The sequence below is a fragment of the Rhincodon typus genome, chromosome 26 (assembly GCF_021869965.1).
Source record: "Rhincodon typus isolate 14 chromosome 26, sRhiTyp1.1, whole genome shotgun sequence".
Taxonomy (NCBI): Eukaryota; Metazoa; Chordata; class Chondrichthyes; order Orectolobiformes; family Rhincodontidae; genus Rhincodon; species Rhincodon typus.
In genome coordinates, this window is record NC_063357.1 from 6,859,176 (window position 1) to 6,880,865 (window position 21,690).

Below are 21,690 nucleotides of genomic sequence, written 5' to 3' on the forward strand. Positions count from 1 at the left end.
CCCACCTCAAGCCCCACCCCCATCTCCTACCTACTAACCTCATCCCGACCCCTTGACCTGTCTGTCCTCCCTAGACTGACCTATCCCCTCCCTAATTCCCCACCTGCACTCACCTTTATTGGCTCCATCCCCGCCTCTTTGACCTGTCTGTGTCTCTCCACCTATTTTCTCCTTTATCCATCTTCTATCCGCCTGCCCCCTCCCCCTATTTATTTCAGAATCCCCTTCCCCTCCTCCATTTCTGAAGAAGGGTCTAGGCTGTCAGCTTTCCTGCTCCTCTGATGCTGCTTGGCCTGCTGCATTCATCCAGCTCTACACCTTGTAATCCAAGCTAGGTGGATTGGCCGTGGGAAATTGCCTGTAGTGTTCAGGGATGTGTAGATTAGGTGGGTTTTAGGGGGATGAGTCTGGGTGGGATGCTCCAATAGTCGGTGTGGACTTGTTGGGCCGAAGGGCCTGTTTTCCACATTGTCGGGATTCTATTCTATGATAAACTGATGGCACAGGCCAACTAACCCTCTCTATTTTGATATAGATATCAATCTGGACTTCATCTTGGCTCAGTTGGCATCACACTAGCCCTAGTTAGTTGAATGGAGCTTAAAATCCTGCTCAAGGATAACACAGACTGACACTTCCAAAACGTTCCCAAGGGATTGCAGTCCTTGGGTGAGGTCTGCAACTTCCGGGCGCTTTTTAAGGGAGTGCAATATTGAGAGAAGTGCTGTCTTTACAGTTGAGTGATTAAATCAAGGTGCTGTCTATCTGTTTAGAGCACTCCTGGCCCAGTGTCCTTTTCTTAATCAACTCCCTGAAATTAATGCACGACCCAAAGGTCCACTCCCTCCGTCCTTATCTCTCTTTTGCAGAGCCTCTCATTGACCCCCTACATTTCCAATATAACCATAAACAAAAAGTTCACACCCTCAGGCAGGGACTCCACTGGAGCCCAACTCCCAAACACAAGCATTTAAAGTCCTCACCTTAAATCCCTCCATGATCTCTCCCCAAAACTGAGAACCCTGGCAACCTCATGGCTCTCAGTCCTCCATCTCCCCACTTAGGCAACAAGGGGCCTGAATCACACCAGGAAAATACTGGTCAGCTTAGTTCTCCCCAGCCCAGTCCATCTGAATCAAGCTGTAGTGTGTCCAAGTGCTATCTGCTGAGGCAGACTCTCTCCCTCTTCCTGCAGGGCAGTTTAATAAGGCTCCAAACCACATTCAGATGACCTGGGAACTCACCTATCACTTAGCCTGCAGGGTCAGGGAGGGAGATGCAAACTAACCACCAATAAATGACACACACTGCCCTTTTTTTTGGCATTCCGTTCCACACCCATGACCTGAATCAGTCTGGTTTATTCTTATATAAATAAAAGGAACATGTCTATTTTTAAATCTGGGTTCTGCAGCAGCGTTCAAGCAGCACTGACCATTCTCTCACATCCATGACAGCGCAGCTCACAGATAGGCATAAACATCAAGCCTGCATTTATGTAGCACCTTTAACAACCACTGCAATACAATTAGAATTCTTAAAAGACATTTGGATAAGTACATGAATGGGAAAGGTTTGGAAGGATATGGGCCAGGAGCAGGCAGACAGGACTTGTTTAGTCTGGGATTATGTTCGGCACGGACTGGTTGGTCCGAAGGGTCTGTTCCCGTGTGGTATGACTCCATGTGTTAATACTCCTCAAACGTGTAGTTGCTGTTGAGATGTAAGAACCGGTAGCAGCAAATTTGCACACAGCAAGCTGCCACAACGAGCACTGCATTAATGACTAGCGCATCTGTCCTTTGTGATTTCAGTCAAGGGAACAGGTCACCTTTGAATTCGGTGCCATGGGATTTATTTTTTACATCCACCTGAGGGGACAGAGGAAAAGCACTGACAAGTGAGATTCTGGAAAAGTGATCAATAGGAAATCATTAATTAATAAGAAATCTTGTCAGCCTAATAGGTGCAAGGTGCAAATCAGAAGCCAGCATCAGCTCCAAATCATCCTCCACTGAGTTAGTGTCCCGGTGCCTCTCTGATCAACCTCCCATCATGCACTAGCACAAAGGCCAGCTCGTTCAAAACCCTGTTTAACTTGCACCAAGTTGTTTTCCCCCTCCAGCCATTGGCCTATCTTTGCTCTCCTCCTGCTTAAGCAACTCCAATAGAAGATTCTTAAATTCGTCTTCAAATCCGTCCTTGGCCTTGCCTGTCGGTACCTCTGTAGCCACCTCCAGCCTCTCCAAGATATCTGCACTCCCCCCAGTCTGGTCACTTTGATCTTGCCCAACATTCATTGCTCCACCATTGGCAGCTCTTCCTTCAGCTACCTGGGCTCAGAGCTCTGGGATTCTTTCTTCCAATTTCTCCTCCTTTTCTCCTTTAAGATGTTCCCTCAAAATCCTGCTTTCATAAATCTTTTAAGTGATATCTCTTAGAATCATAGAATCCCTTCAGTGTGGAAGCAGGCCATTTGGCCCATCAAGTCCACACTGACCCTCTGAAGAGCATCTCGCTTCGATCCATCCCCCTACCCTATCCCTGCATTCTCCATGGCTAATCTATCTAACCTGGACACTATGGGCAATTTAGAATGGCCAATTCACCTAACCTGCACATCTTTGGACTGTGGGAGGAAACTGGAGCACCCAGAGGAAACCCACACAGACACAGGGAGAGTGTGCAAATTCCACTCCAATTCCACTGGAAACAAACTGTGAGGCAGCAGTGCTAACCACTGAGCCACCATGCTGCCCCCATGTTTGATTATGCTTCAGGAAAGCACAATGGGACACTTTATTACGGTAAGGATGCCATACAAATACAAGTGGCTGCCATCAATATGGATTTCAGATTGCTATAGGATTATCCATGCACAAGGCAGAAATCACTGCATCCTCAACCACTGCAGATTACAGGGACGCAGACTGAAGGATAGACACTGGCAATTTGGACATTTTTTCATTGAGGGCAGAGGAAGAAAAGTAATTGCAAATGCAGCTGCTTCAATAAGCAAGATCCAAGGTGTGGGGATGAAAGGTTATTTCAACATTATTTCAAAGGACAGTGGGGCAATTCTCTCTGGTGTCCCGGCCAATATTTACCCCTCACCAACATCACAAAAGCGGATGTCTTGGTTCACATTAGTTATAGAGTCATGGAGTCACAGAGCTGTTTAGCACAGAAATAGACCCTTCAGTCCAAGTCATCGATGTTGACCAGGTAGCCTAAATTAATCTAGTCCCATTTGCCAGCATTTGGCTCATACCCTTCTAAATCCTTCCTATTCATATACCCATCCAGATGCCTTTTAAATGCTGTAACTGCACCAAACTCCACCACTTCTTAGACTGAACTCTGATGTCCAGAGATGCCTCTAACTACAGAGCACAGGCACTCAGCTCTGAAAATTCACTGCTCCTTTTTTTTAAAACATTCTACATGGTACCTGCTCTCCCTCTTTCCTCTTGCTATAAAGTACCGTTGTTTTGATCTTTTTTTCAAACTTCCAAAACAATTCAACAGCTTACAAAACAGTAATTACTGCTCCAAGTATTTGAGGAAAAAAATCAAAAAAGGAGCAGCTCTTACAACCACAATTTTCTTCTGTCCTCCATCTTGGCTTACCCAGAATCCTTGATGTTTATTTTGGACAAGAGATACAGAGGTGGGGGGGCCAGACAGACAGACAGGGAGGAACAGTCTTCTTATGCTCTGAATGCAAATTCCATGGCATTTGCCATCCATAAGGCTGGTGGAAAGAGTGTTGATTAATGATTTCAAAAGCAAGTTGGATGGGTACTTGAAAATAAACCTGCAGGGATCGAACAAGAGAATGGGAGAGCTAGCATAGCCTTAGTGGGTTGAATGGCCTCTCTAGGTGCCACAATGACCATGACTTTATTATCACATTGCTGTTTGCAGAGCTTGCTGTGTACAAATTGTTGGTCATATCTCCAACGTTACACTTCAAAAGGCTCTTAATTGGCTATATTTTGGGACATGCTGAGGTTGTGAAAGGGTTTGTATAAAGGTAGGTCTTTCATCTTGCTTTAATCAATGACATGAATGGGGATTTGTGTTGTATGCATTGAATTTGGAATATTTACCCTGGCTGGAGTTTAATCAGTGTCAATTTCAGTGACAATGCCTTTCTCTGCTTCACGCGTCAAACAGAGAAAGGGAGTTGGGGGGGGTGCGGGTGTGTGTGGGTGTGTGTGGGTGCGCGCGCGCGCTCTGGCTTTTTTTGGGCAAGTGTGATCGAGTGGATTTTGTGTTGTTCTAGCACACTCATTACAGGGTGAGTGTCACGGGGGGGGACTGCGCCAGGTAGCTGAGGGACCAACTGCTGTCGGTGTACAGTAGGTTAAGCAGCAAATGCACAGGAACAACTTCACACGCAGTCTGCACTTGCAAATCCATCTTCAAAACCAGCCACTGATGGCTGCATGGTAATCAGTCCGAGGAGTGATCGCAGACAGCAGCCCAGCAGCACTGGCCCAGTGCCTCTATAGCACCTTCCGCTGAAATTGACAGGAAACTGGATGAAGCCTGACCAAATCAAATCCCGTCACTTCACCTCATTGGGAAGATGTGAACCAGGGGTTGGTGCGCACGTCAGCTTCAGTCAGTATTGTGGAACTAGTCTCACACTTACAACCTTCACTTAAAGTAGCAATACCTCTTGTTCAACAGACCCAGCAGAGGTAAACCCACCACCTCATGGGCAGATTAATCAGAACAGAGTGGTTTAAGTCAAGATTTAATCAAAATCACGCTCTGACACTGCAACCATGGAGAAACTATTGTTACTGGCTAACTAAAGGAGTGGATGTGAGCTTCAGTGGCAAGGCCAACATTTATTGCCCATCCCTTATTCCCCTGAAGGAGGCGATGTTGAGCTGCCTTCTTGAACTGCTGCAGTCCTTAGGGGTGTAAGTAGACCCATAATGCTGTTAGGGAAGGAGTTCCAGGAGTTTGGGCAGCGACAGTGAAGGAATAATGACATATTGCCAAGCCGGGATGGTGAGTGGCTTGGAGGGGAACTTGTAAATGGTGGTGTTCCCATATAATTATTGCCCTTGTCCTGCTGGGGGTTAGAGGTAATAGGCTCAGGAGATGTTGTCAATGGAGCCTCGGTGAGTTGCTTTTACCCAGTGAGTTATGATGATGACCTAGAATGACCTGCCTGAAGCAGCAGCAGAAACAGTGTAAATTGTGATTTTCAGAGGCGTAGAATGCCCTGCCTGCAAAAATAGTAGACTCGCCCACTTTAAGGGCATTTAAATGGTCATTGGATAAACATATGGATGATAATGGAATAGTTTAGGTTAGATGGGCTTCAGATTGGTTTCACAGGTCAGCGCAACATTGAGGGCCGAAGGGCCTGTACTGCGCTGTAATGTTCTATGTTCTATGTTCTAAATGGGAGTTGAATAAATGACTTCTATATATGCAAGAAACCCACTGAACAAATTTACGTATCAAGCTCCCCCAAATGACAATCTGTTAACAGCAAGATAATCAGCTAGGATACTGGAGAGAACTTTCCTGTTCTCCTTCACATAAATTCACTCCCTATACCTCTGTGTCTCTGCCACTCTGTTCTCCTATAAGGCACCCCATTTTAATCAAACATTTTTCCTGATAATAGCCTGTGACTATATCAAATTTTGATTAATAATGTTTTTGAGAAGTGCCACAGAAGGCTCTGCCACATTAAAGATGCTATATAAATGCAAATTGTTTGTCTTGGAAGTGGCCATGGGATCATTTACATCCACTTGAGGCAGCAGACAGGGCTGGGGTTTGGTATCTTACCCAGAATTCAGCACTTCCAGTGTAGCACTCCCTCAGTACTACACTAACAGCATTCCCTTGGATTTGTTTCTTGGGGTGGAGGTTTGGGATTTAACCTCAGAACCTTCTGAGTGAGCAGGGAGTGTGTTATCTATTAAGTAAAAGAAGCAGATTTAAGCCTCCGTGAAATATTAGGGCAGGATTTCCAAGGTTAAATTGTTTATTGTCCACTCAAAGTATAGTTGGCACATGCAAGGTCAACAAAAGAGAACAAATTCTGTACGGCTCAGCTTTATGGAAAGATGACCAAATCCTCTCCCCCAAAACAGTTAGAAACCGGATATAAAGAAAAAATCCATTGGGGCAAAAAAAAACCGACATTCCAGGTTATTGAGAAATAAATCATCAAACTCATATCATCTTTGGACAGTGAAAAATGACCTACTGCACAGGTAACTCAATCGTATTTTAAACCAATCCTTCAGTGCTCTACAAAATGTCACAAGTGTCTCCTGGTTTTAACAAGTCAAAGATAACCCTACCAAGGTCTGCCTGATCATTCTCAGTATCGGGGAGCAGGGTAACTTGAGAACAAAACACTCCAAATAAATTCATGGTGATCTTGCAACGTAGCACTTGCTGCTATGTGGTGCACATGTATGTTGAGGGATTGGTTCAGAATGAAGGTAAATAATTGCTCTCAGTGGATGAACAGTAACTCTGTGTGGTGCTGAGCAATCAGGATTCTCTTTAAGCTGCCTATGTCTCCTTCGGGTAAGGCACAGACACACACCAAGCAGCAAATGGGGTACAGTTTTCACTGATCAGATTATGGTTTTAACACGTATACACACAGACACAGACACGCGCACGCACACGTACACATACTCCCCCCAGGACTCAGCTCACAACATTATTCAAGTGTCCATACATGGACGTAGATGGCTGAGTGTCACGGGCCACAGTTTAGCCCTGTCCTGAACCACCACCTGCACTGCACACTCCATACTAAGAACACACAATTGTATGAGTCAGGAGCAGAAGAAGCTACTCAGCCCCTCGAGTTTGCTACACCATCAATAAGGTCACAGCTGATCTACTTACTTCATATTTCTACCTATCCTGATGACCTTTCACTCCCATGCTTATCAAAAATCTATCCAGCACTCCCTTAGAGTTACAGAGATGTACAAGGAAACAGACCCTACATTCCAACATGCCCATGCCAACTAACTATTCTTCATTAATTTAGTCCCATTTGCCAGCATTTGGCTCATATCTCTCTAAATACTTCCTATTCATGTACCCGCTCAGATGCCTTTTAAATGTTGTAATTGTACCAGCCTCCACCACTTCCTCTGGCAGCTCATTCCACACAAGCACCACACTCTGCGTGAAAAAGTTGCCCCTTAGGTCCCTTTTAAATCTTTCCCCTCTCACCTTCAACCTATGCCTCCAGTTTTGGACTCCCCTTACTGTGAGGAATAGACCTTGACTTTTCACCCTATCCATGCCCCTCATGATTTTATAAACCTCTATAAGGTCACCCCTCAGCCTCCGACGCTCCAGGGAAAATAGCCCCAGCCTATTCAGCCTCTCCCTATAGCTCAAATCCTCCAACCCTGGCAATATCCTTCCTAGAGCAGGGAGACCAGAACTGAATGCGGGATTCCAAAAGTAGCCTAACCAAAGTCCTGTACAGCTGAAATATGACCTCCCAACTCCTATACTCAATGCACTGATGAATAAGAGCAACCTTAAAAGTATTCAAAGTCTGCTTCTACTGTCTTTTGAGGAAGAGACTTCTAAAGACTCACCGCCCTCAGGGAAAAATTTATCATTTCTCATCTGTATCTTAAATGTGCCTTCCTTTTAAACAGTGACCCCTTGTTGGAGATTCTCCCACAAGGGCATATTGTCATTGACACATCCAGCCAGTCAAGATCCCTTAGGATCCAAAATTAAACAATGAACTGCAGATGCCGAAGATCTGAAACGAAAACAGAAATTGCTGGAGAAACTCAGCAGCTTGTGTAGCATCTGTGGAGAGAGAAAGCAGTGTTAACTTTTCGGGTCTGGTGCTTGGAGAAGGGTCACTAGACTCAAAACATTAACTCCGTTTTCTCTCTGCTCAGATGCTGATGGACCTGCTGAGTCCTCCAGCAATTTCTGTTTCTCCTCAGGATTGTGTATGTTTCAATCAAATAGAGGATAGCAGTCAGGAACAAGAAAACTGCCCAGTTCCTTTCACCTCTAACTCTTGTTCTCTTCACTTGAAAGGATGGTGCATGTTGATTTCACATAGAATTTAAAAGGGAGTAGGATTGGGACTTAGGAATGAGGAACTTGCGAAGATATGGGCACAAAATGGAGGGTGTGAGATAAGTACTTTTCAAAGACCCAGCACAGACACAATAGATCGAATGACCTCCTTCTGTAATGTAACTTTCTGTGATTCTATGTAACACTGGACTTAGTTGAGATCATTGAACACATTAACTCAGAGGGAGATGTTGTAATAATAACACTAGTATTGAAAAGGCCCAGCCTAATGCTCTGGGGTTAAACCCTATCAAGGCAGTGGTTGAAATTTAAATTTGATGAATAAATCTGGAACCTCCGTACACCATCTGATTTGTTCGTGTCTGGAATAAAGTCCAGGAATCTGCTGTCCTTACCTGGTCTGGCCTGCACGTGACTCCAGACCCACATCAGTGCGACTGACCCTCAAGTGCCCTCTGAAATGGCTGAGCGAGCCAAGGGTAAGGGAGTCAGCCCCAGGTCCTGCCAAGTTCCCTCAGTCCCATGTGAAACCCCTAGGACAGGAAAACATTTTAACTCATTGCCAGAGAGCCAGATACCAACAGCCAAGTAGAGAATTGCTTCTTGTTTTTCAACTTACAAAGACAGAATAAATTAGGACATAAAAAGTAAGAGTCTTATGTTGTTTAGGAACAACAGACAACCATGAGACCCCAGGTATTTGTTTTATTGCATTTGGAATTTATACAATTTCTTCAGCTCTCCTCTTCCAAACTAAACTGCAGCCAGAACCCTGGGGACAGCAGAGACTTCCATCAGTTGAAATGAGCTCCAGGTTAATGCCAACTGACAGCAGGCAGGCTGGAAGCGAGCACTATCGGATCAGGGCAATCACTACCAGACCACATCAACTTTGCCTCATCCGACTGATAATTAGCCACAGTTTAATAAGGATTTATGAACTTCTCCCTCACACCTCAGAAAGCACTGTCAAATTCCCAGGCCAGATTGAACAAGTCACAGGCTCATTTTCAGCAATGCTTCAAAAACAAAACCAACAGTGTACTTCAATACAAAAGCAGCAAGGGCTGGAGAAACTCAGCAGGTATGGCAACACCTTTGGAGACAGAAACAGAGCTAATGATTCAAAACAAAAACAGAAATTGCTGGAAAAGCTCAGTAGGTCCGGCAGCACCTGTGGACAGAAAGCAGAGTTAACGTTTCGGGAGCTTTTCCAGCAATTTCTGATTTTGTTTCTGATTTACAGCATCCGCAGTTCTTTTGGTTTTTATTAACGGTTTGAGTCTGGTGACCCCTCTTTGGAACAGACCTGCTGAGTTTGTTTTTATTTCAGATCACCAACACCTGCAGGACTTTGTTTTGACCATATCCTTCGACACTGCTGAATTGAAAGCCAAGATGGATTCAATTAAATTGAACTAGAATTCCCTCCCTACACTCCCCACTGTGCTCTCCTCCTTTCAGATGCTACATAAAATCCCCATTTCTCTGACAAAGCTTTTGGTCATCTGACCAATATCCCTAGATATTAAAGATGGCTGGAGATATGGGGATAATACAGGAAAATAGCACTGTAGTAAATAACCAGTCATGATCTGACTGAATGGCAGAGCAGGCCCAAGAGCCAATGTCCTACTCCTGTCCCTAATTCATAGGTTCTTATCATCTCACCAAGTGAATGAGTGTCACAGTTAGTTTTATTACATTCCTGTGAAGCACCTTGGCATGTTTCATAGTGTTAAAAGATGCCATGCAGCAGACTGATGCTATGGCTGACGTATGAGGAGAGACTGGTTTGGTTAGATCGGTTTGATACTCACTGGAGTTTATAGGAATATGGGGAATCTCACAGAAATCTATAAAATTCTAACAGGCCCAGACAGGGTAAATGCAGGAAGGATGTTCCCAATGACCAGGGAGTCCAGAACAAAGGGGGTGAACAGTCTAAGGATACGAGGTGGGCCATTTAGGACAGAGATGAGGAGAAATGTCTTGACGCAGAGAGTGAGGAGCCTGTGCAATTCTCTGCCACAGAAAGCAGTTGAAACCAAATAATGGAATGTTTTCAAGGAGCTAGATACAGTTTTTAGAGCTAAAGGATCAAAAGAGAAGGGGAGAAAGCAGGAACAGGGGGCTGAGTCAGATGATCAGCTATGATCATATTAAGCGGCAGAACAGGCCTAAAGGGCTAATGGGCCTACTCCTACTCCTGTACTCTATATTCCTCTGTAAATATATGTAGTTCCTGCTGTCGTTCTCTGGTAGAGGTTACTCCTGAATTCTGTTTGATTTCTTCATGTTAGTGGGAATCTGAAACTGTTCCACCCACCATCACATTTCATCCTGCAGCCAAGGGAGATGCAGATCATTGCTCAGAACTGCCGAGCAACAAGATGGGCCACGTCCTGAGTATGGCCCCATCTACCAGCACTGTGTCAAATACCGACAACAGGATTCCAGTGAGTTTGCTGGAGGGTGACCCCCTGCTGCACAGCGGAGAGCTGAATGGGGAGGGAGTGGGAAACAAAGCAGGAGGAAGGGGAAATGGAAGTAAAGAACAAGATGAAAAAAACTGCAAAGCAACATTCAGTCCAGTCAGATGGTGAAGAAGCAGCGTTCCGAAAGCTTGTGATTTTAAATAAATCTGTTGGACTATAATCTGGTGTCGTGTGATTTCTGATTTTGCCCACTCCAGTCCAACACTGGCATTCACACATCCTGCGTATTATAGGATGTGGAACCAAGGAACTTTGATACAGATGTGGCGTGATCTAACTGAAGGCTTGATGGAGGAGGGGAAATATCAAATTCTACTTCCGTATCTATCATATCAGTTCCCTGACAGAGTGCACCCCCCCAACACCCTGTCATTTGAGTATTCCCACTCTTGCCTCATGCTTCTGTAATGTTGCCCCTTGAAGAATGAGGTGGGAACCCTCAAGACATATAGGCCAAGTGCTAGGAAATGGGATTAGAGCAGTTGGAGGCTTGGTGACTGGTGCAGCCATGATGGTCTGAAAGGCCTCATTCCATATTGTAAAATCTCTTGTAACTTTATGAGATGAGAATTAACCCCTTTCACACCAGGGGTGGTTGGGATCTGGACTGTGCGGCCTGAGAGGAGGCAGATTCAATGGGGATTCAATTCAAAAGGGAATTGGATAAGTAACAGAAGAGAGAAAAAAAACATTGAATCTATGAGGATCAGGCAAGGAAGTGGGACTACCCGAGCCCTTCTTGCAGAAAGCTGGCAGCGACATGATGGATTGAAAGGTTTCCTTCCATGCTGTACCCATTCTATGACTCTTTATCCAAGTCACTATTGAATCTATATCCTCTGCCACGTCACAGGTTAGTCCAGATCATTGCAAAACACTCTTGTGTGGGGAAAAGAAAATTATCCTTAATTCCCAACCTCTATCAAGTCTTTCTGTGAAACAGCTAAAGTAAATCCTACACATTCACTTCTGTAAGGGATTCAGTGGAGGAGCCTGCTGTCAAATGCTTTTGTCCACTATTTGTTGGAGCAGCTGCCCTGCTTACAGATAGTGGTCTATAAATACTCGCTTTTCTTCTCCAGTATTGCTTCAAAAAATAAGCAGCTGCAAATACTCCTTATGGTGCATCTTAACAGAATAAAGGGCACAGTGACAGTGTACTGTACTCTCAGCGCTGCCAGGATCGCTACATTAAAGGTTGTCGGTTTACAGTAATTTCTTACACAGTTCCCCAACAGTTCTTTCTTCACACTCATTGGATCATCCAAATCTCTCAACAACCTGCATTTCCATAGCAACTTCAATGTCCTAAAGGGGCTTCATAGGAGGGTCTAAAAAAATTCAACACCAAGATATATAAGGATAAAGCACGAGAGGCGATTAAACAGGTCGGCATGACAGGAGGAAGGAAAGAGGTAGAGAAGTGGAGGGCTTTAGGGAGGGCATTCCAGAGCTTAGTGCCCATCAGCTGTAGGTACATTAACGACACAGTGATGGAAATCAGGGACGTGCAAGGAACCAGAATTGGAGGAACATGGATCATAGAATTCCTACAGTGGGAAGCAGGCCATTCGGCCTATCGAGTCCACATCGACCATCTGAAGGGCATCCGACCCAGACCCACTCCCTATGCCTATCCCTATAACCCTGCATTTCCCATTGCTAATCCACCTAGCCTGCACATTCCCAGGCATTATGAGCAATCTTAGCATGGCCAATCCACATAACCTGCACATCTTTGTGGGAGTGGGGGAGGAAACCGGAGCACCAGGAGGAAACCCATGCAGACACGGGGAAAATATGCAAACTCTACACACAGTCGCCCGAGGGTGGAATCAAACCCAGGTCCCTGGCGCTGTGAAGCAACAGTGCTAACCACTGAGCCACTGTACCACCTGATTTCTCCGAGGGTTGTGGGGCTGGAGGGGTTTACAGAAACAGGGAATGGTGAAGCCATGGGAGATTTGAAACGAGTATGAGAGTTTTAAAGCCCCTGCCTCATCAAGGGGATGCAAAAGACAGCCACCTTCTGGAGGATTTGACTCCATTCACACTAAAACACTCACTGGTCACCTCACCTTCCCTGCTGCCTTACAGTGTCAATGGCTCCACAATGGTTTCAACAGCAGGACCAGGCCCTCCTTTATAAAAACACCTGTGACCCATTTCAATCTTTGCAACCTGGTTTCCAGTCTCTGACCGCCCTCTTCCTCCCCATCATCACTCAGCCCAAGTTCGAACCTCTCAATGAAATGCCCAGGCCTGCCTCAGTTTGGGGAACAGCCAAGAATTTATAATTCCTAACCCTAGTGCTTTTTTGTATTCATTCACGGGATGATGTTTTCGCTGGCTAGCCAGCATTTATTGCCTATCCCTAATTGCCCAGAGGACAGCTAAGAGTCAAACACATTGCTTTGGGTCTGAAGTCACATGTAGGCCAGACCAGGTAAGAATGGTAGATTTCTCTCTCCGAAGGACATTAGTGAACCAGGTGGGTTTTTTTTTTAAATAACAAATGACCATGGTTACATGGGTTTCCAAGTAGCCCAACTTTTTAACTCCTGATATTGACTGAACTCAAATATCACCATCTGCCCTGTTGGGATTTGAACCCACGTTCCCATAACATTGCCCTGAGCTTCCCAGGATTGCTAGACCAGCAACATTACCACTACACCAACAGCTCCTCGCTTGGGAAGCTTGGACATCTCCCACTATCACCTCAACCACTCCAGATACAAACAGCATGCCCACCTCCACCCCTCCAAACTGTCGCTGCTGTGCGTGGGATCCTGCTGTGCACGAACTTGGTGGCCATTTTCACTCCATCAAGGTTGAGACTACACCTCAAAAAATAATTAATTGCCCGCTGGGCATCAAGGGGGATGTTTCAGGGAACTGGAAATGCTGAACACAGGTGCTTCCTTGCAAGTGCTTCCTTGTCAGCTTACCTGGCAGAACAGCCGAAACAACGTTACGGTGAAGAGGAGGCGATGGCCTAGTGGTATTACCGCTGGACTGTTAATCCAGAGACCCAGGTAATGTTCTGGGGACCGGGGGTCGAATCCCGCCACGGCAGATGGTGGAACTTGATTTCAATGAATATCTGGAATTAACAGTCTAATGATGACCGTGAATCCATTGCCGATTGTTGGAAAAACCCATCTGGTTCACTAATCTTCTTTAGGGAAGGAAACTGCCATCCTTACCTGGTCTACATGTGACTCCAGACCTACAGAAATGTGGTTGACTCTCAAGTGCCCTCTGGGGCAATTAGGGATGGGCAATAAATGTTGGCCTAACCAGCGACGCCCTCATCCCGTGAATGAATAAAGAGGAAAAAAAAAGTTCGGCATTTGAGCTGAAGGGGAGGTGACAACAAAAAACTCTCTCTCTTCCCTCGATCTACAAACACGTTTCCCAACATCTCTCGGCTGCATGAATATTAATGATATTAGAGGCGATAAATTATTCAAGCCTTGCAACTCATAATTTAGAAAAAAAACAGTTTCTAGATTAAAATTCCAAAACTCGGTCAATTCATTATTCTTTGACAGATATTATTTCTAAATAAACTGTGGCGTGGCATTAGCTGTGGTCCTCTCCAGTGAATGCTGCCACATCATTAGGCAACAGCTCACTCTACTGCACTGTAATTTGGGCAATGTTTGCAGTCACGAGCCAAACATTTCAGAGTCACAGCCAAGAACAAGGAAGAAGAAACTGATTCTGCTGTTGTCACTGCCAACGCTTTAAGGCTTAGGAATACTATAAATAAAACCTCATTCATGCTTCAGATCAAAGGGAGGGATGGATGGAAGAGGTGATGGGGGACAGAACTGAGGTTATTATCCCTCATTCTCCCTGTAGTCTTATGAAACATCCAGTTTGAAATTCTTATCTCTTATTTTGTTATCCTTATCCATGGGGTGCAGTTTTAAAAAAATAGCTATTTAAGACTGAATGGAGGAGGACGCAAGAGTGAGATAGTCTGTGGAATTCTCTTCGCCATGGATCTGTGGACGCCAGGTTTTAGAGTCATAGAGATTTACAGCACGGAAACAGGCCCTTTGGCCCAACTTGCCCATGCTGCCCAGTTTTCACTACTAATCTAGTCTGTGCTTGGTCCACATCTCTCCATACCTATCCTATCCATGTACCTGACCAGATATTTCTTAAATGACAAAATTGTACTTGTATTATAAAATTGTCTGTAACTATAATCAAGATGGAGTTGGACAGGATTTTGATGACCAGGGAGTTGAAGATTTGGGTTGAGGCTGTCAGCTGGGTGGAGCTCAGGCCATGGTCAGGTCCATCAGGATATTATCGAAAGACAACTTTAATTGTTTAATCACTCTCCAACTGGCAGCCGTGGCTCCTGCTACCAAGATCCAACAGTCCAGAATTTCTTCCCTAAACCACTCCTCCTCCCTCTTCTCCTTTAAGGCCCTGCTTAAAAATTACCTCTTTGACCAAGATGTTGTATCACCTCCTGATGTAGCTCTGTGTCAAATTTTACAGCATCACAAAACAGTGAAAGGTCAGCTCAATTGATAATGCGCCTGTCAAGCACCTTGGGGCACATTTACTATGTCAACGGTGCTATATAAATGCATAATTAAGAGTGGTTTTCCATCAGACATGTGCATGGTCAGAGACAGGGTGACACGAAGGAGGTGAAGCTTCAGGTGATATGGGCTGATGGGCCGAGGAGTGGCAGATGGAGTTTAGTTTAGATAAATGTGAGGTGCTGCATTTTGGAAAGGCAAATCAGGGCAGGACTTATACACTTAACGATAAGGTCCTGGGGAGTGTTGCCAAACAAAGAGACCTTGGGTTTCAGGTTCATAGCTCCTTGAAAGTGGAGTCACAGGTAGAATGAATGTGAAGAAAGTGTTTGGTAGACTTGCCTTTATCGGTCAGTGCATTGAGTGTAGGAGTTGGGAAGTCATGTCATGGCTGTACAGGACATTGTTTAGGCCACTTTTGGAATACTGCATTCAGTTCTGGTCTCCCTGCTCTAGGAGGGATGTTGTTAAACTTGAAAGGGTACAGAAAAGATTTACAAAGATGTTTCCAGGGTCGGAGGGTTTGAGCTACAGGGAGAGGCTGAATAGGCTGGGGCTATTTTCCCTGGAGTGTCGGAGGCTGAGGCGTGACATTATAGAGGTTTATAAAATCATGAGGGGCATGGATAGGGTGAATAGCCAAGGTCTTTTCCCCGGGCTGGGTGGATCCAAAACTAGAGGGCATAGGTTTAAGGTGAGAGGGGAAAGAGAGGGGACCTAAGGGGCAACTTTTTCAGACAGAGGAAGTGGTGGAAGCTGGTACAATTACAACATTTAAAATGCATCCGGATGGGTACATGAATAGGAAGGGTTTAGTGGGATATGGGCCACATGCTAGCAAATAGGACTAGATTAGTTTAGGATATCTGGTCGGCAGGGACGAGTTGGTCCAAAAGGTCTGCTTCCGTGACGTATATTTCTATGACTATGACACAAGTCTCCAGGCCTTGTCCATAACTGACAATCTGCTGAGACCCAGATCTCAGTCCTGTGCCCTAGGGAGATGAGGCACATTGTCCTCAGTGAAGATACAAGGCTCAGGGTCTCTCACTCATACATCAGTGACTGATTACACAGGTGTAGCAGCAAGAGGCCTCTTGGGGTAAGATGTCGAGAGAATTGAACAGCAAAAATAATTGCCCCTTACAGAAACGACGCAAGTTATTACACTGGAAATGGGTCACGGCCGGCTGCTATAAAAAGAAACCGGGTGAAACCATCTCAAAACTCCCCGCAGAGAAAAAGAAAAATCCAGTCTTCCAAATCCTGCCAACAAAGAGAATTTTCAGAGCTATTTTTAAGCCTTTGCCAACTGCAAATCAATCTTTTCTTTTGCTCCAACAAGGAGAGATTGCGTATGTTGTTTATATCCTCATCCAGCTCTTGTGCGCTCTCCTCTCCCCCCAAGGCCCAACTAGATTGGACAGACAGATACAGGCTGAGTACAACACACACGGCGGTAATGCTGCATGTTCTCTCTTCACTGCAGAACAAAACAATACTTTCAATCCAGCTTTTCAACACCACACTCCCACCCCCTCCACCCCTGCCAACACCCCACAACCCCATGGGATCCGTCGAGCATTCAAACACTTCACAGCCCCCGAAATGAAACACACTGGAGTAACTATCATTTCTCTCATGTACAGCACATGCCTTCAGCCAAGGATCCACGGCACAACAAGAACACAACAAACACAGTGTATGCTGTCGAGTGTCACCAGGGGAATGAGCTAAACAGAGAGCTTGTGACTAGAAGAGTAGGAACTGGTCAATTTTATTGTTGAAAAGCACACACTCACTGAATCGTGCCTCCCCTCACCTATTTATTTAGTCTTTTATTTATATAAACAAACATTTTCTTTTCAAGGATGGAGGTGCCGGAATTTGCTGCCTGTCCCTAATTGACTTTGAACTGAGTAGCTTTGCTTTTTCAAAGGGCAGTTCAAGAATCAACCACGTTGCTGCGGGACTGCAAGAGGGTTCCCAGCCACCACTGGTACAGGAGGAGACCATTCAGCCCACCATATTATTCAATACGAGCACGGCAGATTAAACACTTCAATACCTTTTACCCACCCCATCCCATAACCCTGCACTGGTCATCAGCAATCTATCAATCTCTATCTTAAACACAAAGACTGAACAGCCACAGTCCTGTGGGGTAGAGAGATTTACCACCATCCAAGTAAAATCATTTCTCCCCATCTTAGACCTTACAGACATTCCCCTTATCATTAAATTGTGGCCTCTGATCCTTGACTCCCCAACCAAAGGAGGTATTTTCCATTGATCTCCCGTCTCTATCCCTCTAAGTATGCAGTAAGTTTCAACGAGATCACCTCTCATTCTTCAAAACTCAAGACAATACAGGTTCAGTCTCTCTTCATAGACAGCCCCATCCTCCAAGATTGGTCTGCAGTCTTTGGGAATTGAATATCATGGAGTCCCTACAGTGCAGAAAGAGGCCGTTTAGCCCATCGAATCTGTACTGACCCTCTGAAGAGCATTCCACCAAGATCCACCCAAACCCATAACCCTGCATGTTTTTTTTTTAATCATGGCTAATCTACCTAGCCTACACATCCCTGAACACTACAGGCAATTTAGCATGGCCAATCCACCTAGCCTGCATATCTTTAGACTGTGGGAGGAAGCCGGAGCACCCAGAGGAAACCCATGCAGACACGGGGAGAACGTGCAAACTGCACACAGACAGTCACCCGAGGGGGGAATCGAACCTGGGTCCCTGGCGCTGTGAGGCAGCAGTGCTAACCAATGAGTCAGATGAATTTCCAAGACATTGTTGTGTGCAACCGCAGAGAAAAATCACATGGGCATTTAAAAAAATGCATTTTTAAAAACTGTTTCCTTTGAACATTTCTCTTTTCTTGATATAAAAATATTACAAATGGAGTTTGGAGTGTTAGCAGATAGTTAATACGGAAGCAAGCAGTGATGAAACCTCCTACGTCAGAGTTCATGGGCAGGCCAGGCTGGAATAGGGGAGCTGGTCTTCTTCCCTGGAGAACATCAATGAACCAGGTGGGTTTTAATGACAATTGACAATGATCAACTCCACCAAGACCAGCTTTCAATTCCAGATTTTGTAATAACTTGAACTTAAATTCCACCAGCTGCCGTAGTGGGATTTAAACCCCTGTCCCCTGATAGAATACGGATTGTAAAGGAAGAATTGGGATTTCTGTGAATCGTTTCACCACTTCAGGATGTTCGAAAGCACTTTAAAAGCCAGCCAAGGACATTCTGAAGTACAGTCACTGCTATAACATTGGAAATGAGGTAGCCAATCTCCACCAAAGCAAGTGCCACAAACAGAAACTTGATAATAACGAGATATTCTTCCTGGATTAGGAATAAGTTTCTTCCACAGCCCTATGCTTTTTTTAAATTATTGCCAGGGGTTCGGTTTCCTCTCTCAGAGGGACAGACAGGGCCTCCATTTTAACAACTCACCCAAAAGTTGTCCAAGAACCTTCAGCATTTACAGCGCGAAAGAAGCCATTGGGGTTTGTTCCAACGTTTTTCTATAATTCTAAAACTGATGCCTTCCTGCTCTGAATATTCGTGCAAATTTTGCAGCTAAAGACAAATTGTTCCCTCGTTCAGCTACTTTTTGTGGAATGGCTTCCAAAGCTCCAACCACTCTCGACGCAAAGGATTTTCTCCTCACTCTGAGCGAGGGGTTTTAATCAATGCTGTCTCACCACTGACAAGCGACAGGGGTTAAATGAACTCTTATGTACATTATTCACCTCATCAAAATTCTTCATAATTTCCAAAGCCTCTAATCAAATCTTCACTTGGCTTCGCTGCAATTGTTGCTTCATTGTTATATTAGAGGCAAACAAACGGGTAGTGGCCATATCTCGAGACTAGGAGTCCAGAGGCCCAGGCCAATGCTCTTTAGATATGGTTCAAATCTAAGTTTAAATACATTTGATAAAATCTGGACTGAAAGCAGCTCTTAGTAATGGTGACAATAAAACTATTATTCTCATTAACAAAAAACAATCTAATGTCACTTAGGGATGGGCAACAAATGCTGGCCTGCTTCTCATAGAAAATCTACAGACACATGAAATGCAGCTTTCGTGATTTGCATCCAATAAGAAATTGCAGCAGCAGATTGCCATTCGGCCCCTCAAATCTGCTCTGTTACTCTCTAAGATCCATGGCTGACCTTCACATCTTCTCCATTTACCCAGCCCGTGCCCAGATCCAATGAGTCCCTTCGTAACCAAGGTTCTTCAATGTGAGAGAGAGAGGGAGAGAGGGAGAGAGAGAGGGAGAAGCGGGCAAGGAGAGTGGCAAGGGGCAAAAAGGCAGACAGAGAGAGAAATAGGGTGCAAGAGAGGTTAGATATAGGCTTTAGGACTAAAGGGATCAAAAGGTATGGGGAGAAAGGAGGAACTAGGGACTGAATTGGATGGTCAGCCATCATCATATTGAACAGTGAAGCAGGCTTGTATGGGCTGAATGGCCTGCTCCTTCTGCTATTTTATATGAGAAAAAGAGAGAGAGACAGAAAGAATAGAAAACACCCCTTGATGTTGTCAGAAAATCTTTGCATCAGGAGTTCATATTCACGTTAATAACATTGATTCGAAAGTCTGCAATTCAGTAGCCGATTACACTTCAAACTATATCTCATTAAGGAGAGTGACCTCTGCAAAGTAAAGCAAGGTGAGGAGGCTTTAAACATCAAACAGAATCCATGTTGCTGCTCATCTCAGCTCACTTCTGGCCCACTGGGTAAACTGATGGCTGGATCAGTGGGGGTCAATCCTGCTGAAGGCTACAGCAGAAACAAGCGGCCTCAGTTCTGCTTGCAAAAGGCAATAAAGAAACAAGACTCACCTTTTATATACTGAGCCCTTTACCATCTCAGGCATCCCAAGAATCTTCACAGCCAATGCAGTAATGTTTGAAGTGTAACACAGCAATCAATGTCGGCTGAAGGACAAATATTGGCCAGAATCTCCCTGTCCCATTTCAAAACAGTACCCTGAGGGGGCAAACAGGACTTTTCTCTAATATCTTTAACAACGGTTAGCACTATTGCCTCACAGCGCTAGGGACCTGGGTTTGATTCCACCGTTGAGTGACTGTCTGCGTGGAGTTTACACATTCTCCCAATGTCTGCCTGGGTTTCCTCTGGATGTTCCAGTTTCCTCCCACAGTCCAAAAATGTGCAGGCTAGGTGGATTGGCCATGCTAAGTTGCCCCGTAGTGTGCTGGAATGTACAGGCTAGGTGGGTTAACCAATGGGAAATGTGGGGATATAGGAATAGGATAGGGTGGGGGGGACGGGGGGAGATTTTGGACAGGATGCTCTTTGGAGGGTTGATGCAGACCCGATGGACTGAATGGCCTTTATGTGCACTGTAGGGATTCTGTGATTCTATGATCTCATCTGACAGCCTGCCCCTCTGACACTGCAGCACTCACTCGCCCAATACCTGGAGCACTGGGCTTACCTTCTGGGGGAAGGCAGGGCCTGGATCTGCCGGTGTTAAGGAAGAAAGGTGACCTTTTTTGAGCTGGACAAGATCTTAAGAGGCCTTGACCGGATGATGCTGAGAGGATGCTTCCCCTTATTGAGGGAGGGCAGGGTTGGAGACTGGATCTAAGGGCCGCCTTTTAAAACGATCTCCCATTTAAAATGGAGACAGGGAGCAGTGTTTTTCTCTCAGATGGTTGTGTATCTGTGGAATTCTCTCCAACACACGGCAGCGGAACTGGGCACAGGGAGATAGATTCTTGAGTCGATAGCTATCGGGGGTAGGAAGCCACAGTCACATCAGTTGTGATCTTATCAAACAAAAGAGGAGGCCCGAGGGTCTGAAGGGTTTCATTTCAGTCTTAATTTGTGCATTGATATATCCACCTTGGAGGCCAAAGATGAGCAGGCTAGGCAGGCATGGGAACTGCAGGGTTCCAGGGATGGGTTAGGGGCATGAGTCTGGGTTGGATGTCCCTCGGAGGGTCACTGTGGACTCAATGGGCTGAATGGCCTGTTTCCACACAGTAGGGATTCTGTGATTCTATGATGTGTGCTCCAGTCTCTGGGAGGAGAAATGAACCCATGATGTTCTAATTCAGAGTCCTGCCTACTAAGCCATGGCTAACACTAAACACAGGCTCTTATTAAACAGGGCACTTACTTGGCAACTGCTTGTGATTACAGGGCGCACTGGTCATTTTTGGGTGCCCATGTGTACTTCCTAAGGACTGCACTGGTTTATGATGTTATTCTGTACCACCAGCTTTCCTCCTTTCTTTCGAAATTCCTGGAATTCGGTCTTCCCACTGACACAGCATGAGCTGAGGCTGCAGTGAACTCATGCCATTGCCACAGGTCACCCTGTAGTAGACAGGGAGATGGCTGCTGGTTAAACAGGGCACAGAAGGGGCACTCCTGCTTCTGATGAACTAGCACTGTTTAACTTAGAGGTGATGCTATCTACACTGTTGGGTGAAATATGCCATTACCTCAGTGTGCACATGTGCAC